This window comes from Pholis gunnellus (genome assembly GCF_910591455.1).
Source record: "Pholis gunnellus genome assembly, chromosome: 4".
Lineage (NCBI taxonomy): Eukaryota > Metazoa > Chordata > Actinopteri > Perciformes > Pholidae > Pholis > Pholis gunnellus.
The window spans coordinates 18,584,038-18,594,351 of record NC_136530.1 but is presented as its reverse complement, the minus strand read 5'-3'; positions in this window follow the sequence as shown (position 1 = coordinate 18,594,351).

The following is a 10,314-nucleotide window of genomic DNA, read 5'->3' as shown; positions in this document are numbered from 1 at the left end:
CGTTTAAATCCTTGCCGGCCTTAGGGATGACTGTGATTACTGATGAGAGGTCGGTGCCCAGGTTCCCAAATCTAATGCAAAGTTGTAAACTTTAGGATTGGTGTCAGTATTGGTTGCATGATCTGAAAAAGTAATTGTTCCAATAGCAGTTTGACTGATACAATTTAAAAAAAAAAAAAAATGTTTATAAGAGAAGCTATACAGTCATGCATTCTTGAAATTAGCCTTTTTGAGTTGAATGAGAAAGTTAGGGTCATGACACTTAAGGAAGTGGCAGATTTGGAAATATCGAAATAAGCTGGACCGAGGACGGCTAAATTTGTGTGATAAATCCTCAAAGCTGAAAAATACACAGTTTATGTATATATCCTTAAATGTAACGATGCCTTTTCTTTGCCAGAGAGAGAATGTAGCATCTAATCTAGCTGGGGGGAAGAGGTGGTTATTGCATATAGGGCTTATATTAAGAAGATAATTAAAACCAAAGTTCCATCGAAATTGAAACCATATCTTGAGGGTATTGATGACGATTGGATTGTTTGTGAAATGTGAGATAGAAACTGGAAGACTGGAAGTGACCAGGGCTGTAAGAGATGTTGAGCTGCAAGATGTAGCTTCATAGTGACACCAGTCTGTATCTGGAGCATGAAGCCAAAAGAGAATTCTTTGAACATTTGTTGCCCAGTAGTAGCAAAGATTAGGAAGAGCTAGCCCTCCCTGTAATTTAGGCCTCTGTAGAAGTTCTATACGTATCCTAGGGTTCTTACCATTCCATATAAATGAAATGAAAGCTGTGTCAATATATTTAAAGAAAGATTTAGGAAGGTAGAGTGGAAGGCATTGAAACAGGTAAAGGAATTTGGGGAGCACATTCATCGTGGTGCAATTCACTTTACCTGCCAAGGATAAGTTAATTGTTTTCCATTTCTTCAGATCTAATTTTACTTTCTCAAGTAGAGAAGAAAGGTTTTCTTGGTAAAGGTTCTGCATATCTCTTGTGATGTTAATGCCCAAGTATTTGAAGACATTTCTCTTGATATTGACACTTATTGATATTAACGACTTGAGTGTGATGGATAAGGGCTCTATGGCCAAAGCAAATAACAGTGGGCTGATTGGACAACCCTAACGGGTTGCTCTTGACAATGTGAAGTATTGTGATTGCCTACCATTTGTAACTACAGAGGCCTTGGGTGAATTGTATAAGAGTTTAATCCATGAAATCAAGTTAGGACCATAACTAAATTTCTCTAAACAATTTCCTGGCCAGAACTTTGGCCAGGATCTTAACATCACTGTTTAGGAGGGAGATGGATTGATACGAGTCACATTCTGTGTTATCTTTACCTGGCTTAAGAAGGAGAATAATTGATGCCTCAGTCATTGTTTGTGGGAGCGACCCACGGGACTAACAATATATATAAATATAAAAAAAAATGTCATGTCAGTTCTATCATTTGCCAATTCTGACGTATACAGGTTTGAGTAAAATGAGGTAAATGTTTCATTCATTTCTCCTGGGTTAATAGTTAATTCACCATTTGCTTTCCGTATTTGTGGGATTTGTTGGGCAACAGGTTAGCACTTAAGTTGGTGTACTAAAAGGCGGCCAGCTTTTTGTCCATGCTCATAGACATATCCACGCGATTTTAACAGCATTTTTTCCGTCTTTCCAGTTGATAATAAATTGTATTGAGTTTGCAGGTCAAGCTTCCTTTTATAGAGTTCAGGGGATGGTGACGTAGCGTACTAAGCATCCACTGTTTTTATTTATTTAATAAGCTGGTCTTGTTCATTTCTACGCATCTTATTGTTTCTTGATGAATATGATATAATCTCACCTCTGATCATGGCCTTCAGTGTTTCCCAAAGTAGGGAAGGGGAGATATTATCTTTTTTATTAGATTCTAGAAAGTCATACATTCTTTGGTTTATCAATTCACAAAAAGAAGCGTCAGCCAGTAAGGTTTATTTTGGTTTCCAAGGAGGGTATTCCAAATGATTAAAAGCCCGTGTGAGATCTAATAACAAGGGGCGTGATCAGATTCAATTATAGTTGAATACTCAGCTTTCGTGACAAAGGGGAGAAGGGTTCGATCAATAAAGAAGTAGTCTATTCTACTGTATGAGTGGAGCACTGGGGGAAAATAGGAGAAGGATTGACTCAATTACTTACAATTGCTGAGGACTTAGCCTCAAACTAATATGTAATACCAAATTTAGGTGCATTAATGTCAATGTCACTGTTCCGGGGGTATCATTTTGATCTGAATGTCAGCAGTAACTCCACACAAAGGTACGGTCATCGAGCACATTCATCTTCCAACTGCTACTGCTCACATATGCAGCTGCAAAGTGCTGTACATGGAAGTCCGAACTGAAAGCACTTGCACCTCCCATGGCAACTTTCTTTACAGGAACACTTGGCCAGTTCCTGACAACTGGCTGTGATTGGGGGTAACGTCAACCAACATACCTGCCATTTCTCTCCTATCTGTGTCCACCCCCAATCAGTAGGACTGCCGATGTCTGGCCTGGAGATAGTTGTCTGGCCCTCGATGATCTCAGTCTGATAAGCAGCGCGCTTTGCATGTTCTCTCAGGGCTGCCTGAGTTGGTGGAATCGAGTTGTAGGGCCTTTGTTTGCGGGCAAAGAGATCCAGTCTTGCGTCATCCACACCAGTAACTGCACTTGATCTATCGTACATGAGGACAACAAATCTCTCTAACTGTTGGAGGTCCAGGTCACGAATTGATGTTGGATGCTGGCTGAGATTGGTGAAGGTTTCAGAAACTTCATCACAAATGTTCCAAGTCTGCCATGCTGTCTTCTTTCCTTTCCCATGAAATGCAGACATGGATTGTGGTCGATGTTGTCCACTGCTGCAGTTGTGAATAAGTTATTTCTCAAGACTGGTGGACAGACAACTCCATCTTCAACATACTGTGCAACAACTGCTTCTCCTAACTGAGCTGAGATCTCTAAGACTGTCATATAAGATATTCAGGCCATTCTCATAAAGCATGTCAATGACCTTCCTCTTTCTGGTTTTTGCAAACAGAGACATGCCAAAATAGACGACAGAAGATGTCTCACGGTCCTTGGAATGCCTGTGCACTTCTGCTTCTTCTTTATACTTTGAAAAGCATTTCTATAAGCCTCCTGGGTTGTTTTTACTAACATCTAAAATAAGTACAATTTAAAATAATATACTGGCTCTACTGCTGTCTCTCTCTGCCGTATCAATAGCTTGCTGAACGAGTTTGTCGGTGGGCAACATTTGAATATGGCCACTGAGGATACACACTTGCATCCTTCAAAATCCTCTGGACGAAGGACTCAGTCTTTGGTAGAATTCAAAGGATCCTCAACATTGGAACACTTCCACATTAAGAAGCACACAAAGTCTGTAAACACCTACACCTTCTAATAAAGTCCAACCAGTCAAAGAGGTGAAAACATCGGTGGGGGTACCGTGGGTGTGGAGGGACTTAACAATATCTGGACCAGAGCACCGTGGAGTGCTGTCCATGGTGCCGAATCCAGTCTGAAAGTGTTTACAAGGGCATGTTGCATGTGTTATTAAAATGTTCGTATTTCAAGTACAGCTCTACTTTGTCAAAAAAAGATGTCTCTGAACAACATCATCTTACACTGAATTTTGTGCATAAACGCTTACATGTTCCTGACACTGTTTGGTTTGTACCAATCATACTGATCAATCAATATTAATCAATACTGATGAAGTGTTTTGGTGTATGTGTGTTTGTGTGGGTGTGTCTGCAACCATGGGAATGTATTACAATTCAGATACAGCAAAGGACGTTAAATGTGTTTTGTCTTTTTACACAATTGACTGGCTGAGAGGTTTGTATTTACGAGTACATTGTTTGCATCTTGTAATAAATATTGATATGTTCTTGATCACTTTGTGTTTTGTCTATTTGCCTTTTCTGTTGAGAAGATAACTGAGACCTTTGTGGGTTTTGAGGCACTGATGGCCTTCAAATGTAATTAATGAATGCTTTGTAAGGCATAGATAGTCCTCACTTTAGATGAGGTCACACAAAATAATTTACTAACGACTAGTAACCACCTGAATTAATCATGAATTGCAGTATCAATATGCGTTTATAAAGCATATATTAACATAGTCCCTAACCATTAGTGCACATCTAAATCATTATATATATAAATGCATGAATAATGTACATCTAAATAATTGGTTTCTAATATCTTTAATACTTCATTTACAAATGGGGAATCCATAATTTATATAGTATGAAAACACAATCACGAAACACATAATAGACAAGCTTATTAATCACTAATAAATCATGTATAACTGTTATAAATTGTATAGTATTGAGTGTTAATGTAGGAACAATGCTTTATAAATGATGAATTTATAAATGTTTACTCATACTTAACTAATGCTTCACAGTGTTTAGTTATTATAAAGTGTTACCCAAAGAATTAAGAATAAATTCAGTCCTTTCTATTGTACATAATCATTTTTTTGTTGCATTAAAATAGCTCGGCCAGTTAGGAATGGCTGACCACAATTTTTTTTTGCTTTGGTTAATTCCCTTTCATTGTTATATATAAAGTTAATTATTATATATTATCTAATATGAGTGAAGATTAACTGGATTGCCAATTTCTCGCCCCAAATTTGTTCAGAAACAGATTTTGCCAGACTGCTGAGATAAAATAACAAAAGAAAAGACGAGCAGTTTTTCCTTGTTTCCAAATCAGGGGACAGGAAATTAATTGTGTACATAGGATTGTGGGTGTTCTGTGGCAGAATGTGATACAACAGACCTAAATTTGGCAATGTTTCTTATATGGAAGAAACATACACAGGTCAATGATTTGATGCATTGATCAAAGTAAATAGAGATTCATAAGACTTGCCTGTAGAAGAAGAAAGGGACCCGATACAGCGAGCAACCTTTGGAAGTACACTGTCTGAAGCAATGATAAGGACCTCAGTTTTAACTGTCAAATCTTGTTAGCCATCCAGTCCCTAAAGTGACCATCTGGTAAGATTTTCATTTAAATAAATGTCATTATCTATTGCTGAAGAAGGTAACACAATGGTGATTGAGCCTATGGCCAACTGATGAGATAGTTTTTCCATCATTCTTTTCATTTTACTCTAATAATACTCTTTTTACTTCTATTCAATTTAGTTTGCTGATTTAATCAGCGAACTAAATTGAAAAAATAATAACAATATCGAGCTGTGACTTGGTGGTTAATAAGAAAATAAATGTTAATATTTACACCGACATTGATCATTTAGTCCTGGATGCCAAAAAATGTCATGCAGTCTGTGAAAGTGCGCCAGTAGTGGTGGTAGTTGCTGGTGTAGTGGTAGTGCTTGGCGTTGTTGTGGTAGTGCTAGGGGTGTTGTAGTTGCTGGTGTAGCAGGGGTTATTGGATTGGAGGTGTTGTGGGGCTCAAATGTGTTGTATTAGTGAAGGTTGTTGTGATAGTTTGGGTTGCACTGGTGCTTTTTGATGTGGTAGTTGGTGGTGTAGTAGTGGTGGTTGGTGTTGTCCTGGTGTTGCCAGGGGCTGTGGTAGTTGATGGTGTCGTAGTAGTTCTTTATGTCGTTGTGGAGGTTGTAGATGCTGTGGTATTTGCGGGTGTTGTGGTTGTTGGTGAGGTTGTTGGTGGAATTAAAGGTGTTGTAGTTGCAGATGTTGTCGTTGGACCCCCAGTCGTTGTCGTTGGGGTGTCAGTTGTCGTTGGAGGGATGGTTGTTGTCATTGGAGGAATGGTTGTTATTGTCGTTGGGACGGAAGTTGTTGCCGTCATCGGGATTGTCGTTGGGGCGGCCGTTGTTGAAGTTGTCGGGGTTGTCGTTGGGAAGGCAGTTGTTGTTGTCGTTGTGGCGGCAGTTGTTGTTGTCGTTGAGGGGCCAGTAGTTGTCGTTGGGGCGGCAGTTGTCGTTGGAGGAATGGTTGTTGTCGTCTGGGTTGTCGTTGGGGTAGCACTTGTTGTCGTTGGTGCGGCAGATGTTGTCGTTGGGGCGGCAGTTGTTGTAGGAGGAATGGTTGTTGTCGTTGGAGGAATGGTTGTTGTCGTCAGGATTGTCATTGGGGCAGCAGGCGTTGTCGTTGGGGCGCCAGTAGTTGTCGTTGGGGCGGCAGTTGTCGATAGAGGAATGGTTGTTGTCGTCTGGGTTGTCGTTGGAGCCCCAAACGTTGTCGTTAGGGCGGCAGTAGTTGTCGTTGGGGCGGCAATAGTTGTCATTGGGGCGGCAGTTGTTGTCGTTGGGGCGGCAGTTGTCGATAGAGGAATGGTTGTTGTCGTCTGGGTTGTCGTTGGGGTGCCAGTAGATGCCGTTGGGGCCGCAGTTGATGTTTGGGTCGCAGTTGACGTCGGAGGAATGGTTGTTGTCGTTGGCGCAGCAGTTGTTACCGGTATTGTGGTTGTTGTCTGAGCTGCAGTTGTTGTTGTTTGGGCAGCAGTTGTTGTTGGTGCGGCAGTCGTTGTCGTTGGTGCGGCAGTCGTTGTCGTTGGAGGAATGGTTGTTATCGTCAGGGTTGTCATTGGGGCCCCAGTCGTTGTCGTTAGGGCGGCAGTAGTTGTCGTTGGGGCGGCAGTTGTTGTCGTTGGAGCATCAGTTGTTGTCGTTGGGGCGTCAGTTGTAGTTGGAGGAATGGTTGTTGTCATTGGAGTAATGGTTATTGTCGTCAGGGTTGTCGTTGGAGCGATACTTGTTGGGGCGGCAGTAGTTGTCGTTGGGGCGGCTGTTGTTGTTGGGGCAGCAGTCGTTGTCGTTGGAGCGCCAGTAGTTGTCGTTGGGGAGCCAGTAGTTGTCATTAGGGTGGCAGTCGTTGTTGTTGGGACGGCACTTGTTATCGTTGGTGCGTTAGTAGTTGTCGTTGGGGCATCAGTAGTTGTCGTTGGGGTGTCAGTAGTTGTCGTTGGGGCGGCACTTGTTGTTGTTCGGGCAGCAGTTGTCGTTGGGGTGTCAGTAGTTGTCGTTGGGGCATCAGTAGTTGTCGTTGGGGTGTCAGTAGTTGTCGTTGGGGCGGCACTTGTTGTTGTTCGGGCAGCAGTTGTCGTTGGGGTGTCAGTAGTTGTCGTTGGGGCGGCACCTGTTGTTGTTCGGGCAGCAGTTGTCGTTGGGGTGTCAGTAGTTGTCGTTGGGGCGGCAGTCATTGTTGGGGCGGCAGTCATTGTCGTTGGAGCGCCAGTAGTTGTCGTTGGGGAGCCAGTAGTTGTCGTTAGGGTGGCAGTTGTTGTTGGGACGGCAATCGTTGTCGTTGGTGCGTTAGTAGTTGTCGTTGGGGCATCAGTAGTTGTCGTTGGGGTGTCAGTAGTTGTGGTTGGGGCATCAGTAGTTGTCGTTGGGGTGTCAGTAGTTGTCGTTGGGGCGGCACTTGTTGTTGTTCGGGCAGCAGTTGTCGTTGGGGTGTCAGTAGTTGTCGTTGGGGCGGCAGTCGTTGTTGGGGCGGCAGTCGTTGTTGGGGCGGCAGTCGTTGGGACGGCACTTGTTGTCGTTGGTGCGTTAGTAGTTGTCGTTGGGGCGTCAGTAGTTGTTGTTGGGGAGTCGGTAGTTGTCATTGGTGCGCCAGTAGTTGTCGTTGGGGTGGCACCTGTTGTAGTTCGGGCAGCAGTTGTCGTTGGGGTGTCAGTAGTTGTCGTTAGGGCGGCAGTCGTTGTTGGGGCGGCAATCGTTGTTGTTGGAGCGCCAGTAGTTGTCGTTGGGGAGCCAGTAGTTGTCGTTGGGGCGGCACCTGTTGTTGTTCGGGCAGCAGTTGTCGTTGGGGTGTCAGTAGTTGTCGTTGGGGCGGCAGTCGTTGTCGTTGGTGCGTTAGTAGTTGTCGTTGGGGCATCAGTAGTTGTCGTTGGGGTGTCAGTAGTTGTCGTTGGGGCGGCACTTGTTGTTCGGGCAGCAGTTGTCGTTGGGGTGTCAGTAGTTGTCGTTTGGGCATCAGTAGTTGTCGTTGGGGTGTCAGTAGTTGTCGTTGGGGCGGCACTTGTTGTTGTTCGGGCAGCAGTTGTCGTTGGGGTGTCAGTAGTTGTCGTTGGGGCGGCACCTGTTGTTGTTCGGGCAGCAGTTGTCGTTGGGGTGTCAGTAGTTGTCGTTGGGGCATCAGTAGTTGTCGTTGGGGAGCCAGTAGTTGTCGTTGGGGCGGCACCTGTTGTTGTTCGGGCAGCAGTTGTCGTTGGGGTGTCAGTAGTTGTCGTTGGGGCGGCAGTCGTTGTCGTTGGTGCGTTAGTAGTTGTCGTTGGGGCATCAGTAGTTGTCGTTGGGGTGTCAGTAGTTGTCGTTGGGGCATCAGTAGTTGTCGTTGGGGTGTCAGTAGTTGTCGTTGGGGCGGCACTTGTTGTTGTTCGGGCAGCAGTTGTCGTTGGGGCATCAGTAGTTGTCGTTGGGGCGGCACCTGTTGTTGTTCGGGCAGCAGTTGTCGTTGGGGTGTCAGTAGTTGTCGTTGGGGCGGCAGTCGTTGTTGGGGCGGCAGTCGTTGTCGTTGGAGCGCCAGTAGTTGTCGTTGGGGAGCCAGTAGTTGTCGTTGGGGAGCCATTAGTTGTCGTTAGGGTTGCAGTCGTTGTTGTTGGGACGGCACTTGTTGTCGTTGGTGCGTTAGTAGTTGTTGTTGGGGCATCAGTAGTTGTCGTTGGGGTGTCAGTAGTTGTCGTTGGGGCGGCACTTGTTGTTCGGGCAGCAGTTGTCGTTGGGGTGTCAGTAGTTGTCGTTGGGGTGGCAGTCGTTGTTGGGGCGGCAGTAGTTGTCGTTGGGGAGCCAGTAGTTGTCGTTAGGGTGGCAGTCGTTGTTGTTGGGACGGCACTTGTTATCGTTGGTGCGTTAGTAGTTGTCGTTGGGGCGGCACTTGTTGTTGTTCGGGCAGCAGTTGTCGTTGGGGTGTCAGTAGTTGTCGTTGGGGCATCAGTAGTTGTCGTTGGGGTGTCAGTAGTTGTCGTTGGGGCGGCACTTGTTGTTGTTCGGGCAGCAGTTGTCGTTGGGGTGTCAGTAGTTGTCGTTGGGGCGGCACCTGTTGTTGTTCGGGCAGCAGTTGTCGTTGGGGTGTCAGTAGTTGTCGTTGGGGCGGCAGTCATTGTTGGGGCGGCAGTCATTGTCGTTGGAGCGCCAGTAGTTGTCGTTGGGGAGCCAGTAGTTGTCGTTAGGGTGGCGGTCGTTGTTATTGGGACGGCACTTGTTGTCGTTGGTGCGTTAGTAGTTGTCGTTGGGGCATCAGTAGTTGTCGTTGGGGTGTCAGTAGTTGTCGTTGGGGCGGCACCTGTTGTTGTTCGGGCAGCAGTTGTCGTTGGGGTGTCAGTAGTTGTCGTTGGGGCGGCAGTCGTTGTTGGGGCGGCAGTCGTTGTCGTTGGAGCGCCAGTAGTTGTCGTTGGGGAGCCAGTAGTTGTCGTTAGGGTGGCAGTCGTTGTTGATGGGACGGCACTTGTTGTCGTTGGTGCGTTAGTAGTTGTCGTTGGGGCATCAGTAGTTGTCGTTGGGGTGTCAGTAGTTGTCGTTGGGGCGGCACCTGTTGTTGTTCGGGCAGCAGTTGTCGCTGGGGTGTCAGAAGTTGTCGTTGGGGCGGCAGTCGTTGTTGGGGCGGCAGTCGTTGTCGTTGGAGCGCCAGTAGTTGTCGTTGGGGCATCAGTAGTTGTCGTTGGGGTGGCAGTCGTTGTTGTTGGGACGGCACTTGTTGTCGTTGGTGCGTTAGTAGTTGTCGTTGGGGCATCAGTAGTTGTCGTTGGGGTGTCAGTAGTTGTCGTTGGGGCGGCACTTGTTGTCGTTGGGGCATCAGTAGTTGTCGTTGGGGTGTCAGTAGTTGTCGTTGGGGCGGCACCTGTTGTTGTTCGGGCAGCAGTTGTCGTTGGGGTGTCAGTAGTTGTCGTTGGGGCGGCAGTCGTTGTTGGGGCGGCAGTCGTTGTCGTTGGGGTGTCAGTAGTTGTCGTTGGGGCATCAGTAGTTGTCGTTGGGGTGTCAGTAGTTGTCGTTGGGGCGGCACTTGTTGTCGTTGGGGCATCAGTAGTTGTCGTTGGGGTGTCAGTCGTTGTCGTTGGAGCGCCAGCAGTTGTCGTTGGGGAGCCAGTAGTTGTCGTTAGGGTGGCAGTCGTTGTTGTTGGGACGGCACTTGTTGTCGTTGGTGCGTTAGTAGTTGTCGTTGGGGCATCAGTAGTTGTCGTTGGGGCGGCACCTGTTGTTGTTCGGGCAGCAGTTGTCGTTGGGGTGTCGGTAGTTGTCGTTGGGGCGGCAGTCGTTGTTGGGGCGGCAGTCGTTGTCGTTGGAGCGCCAGTAGTTGTCGTTGGGGAGCCAGTAGTTGTCGTTAGGGTGGCAGTCGT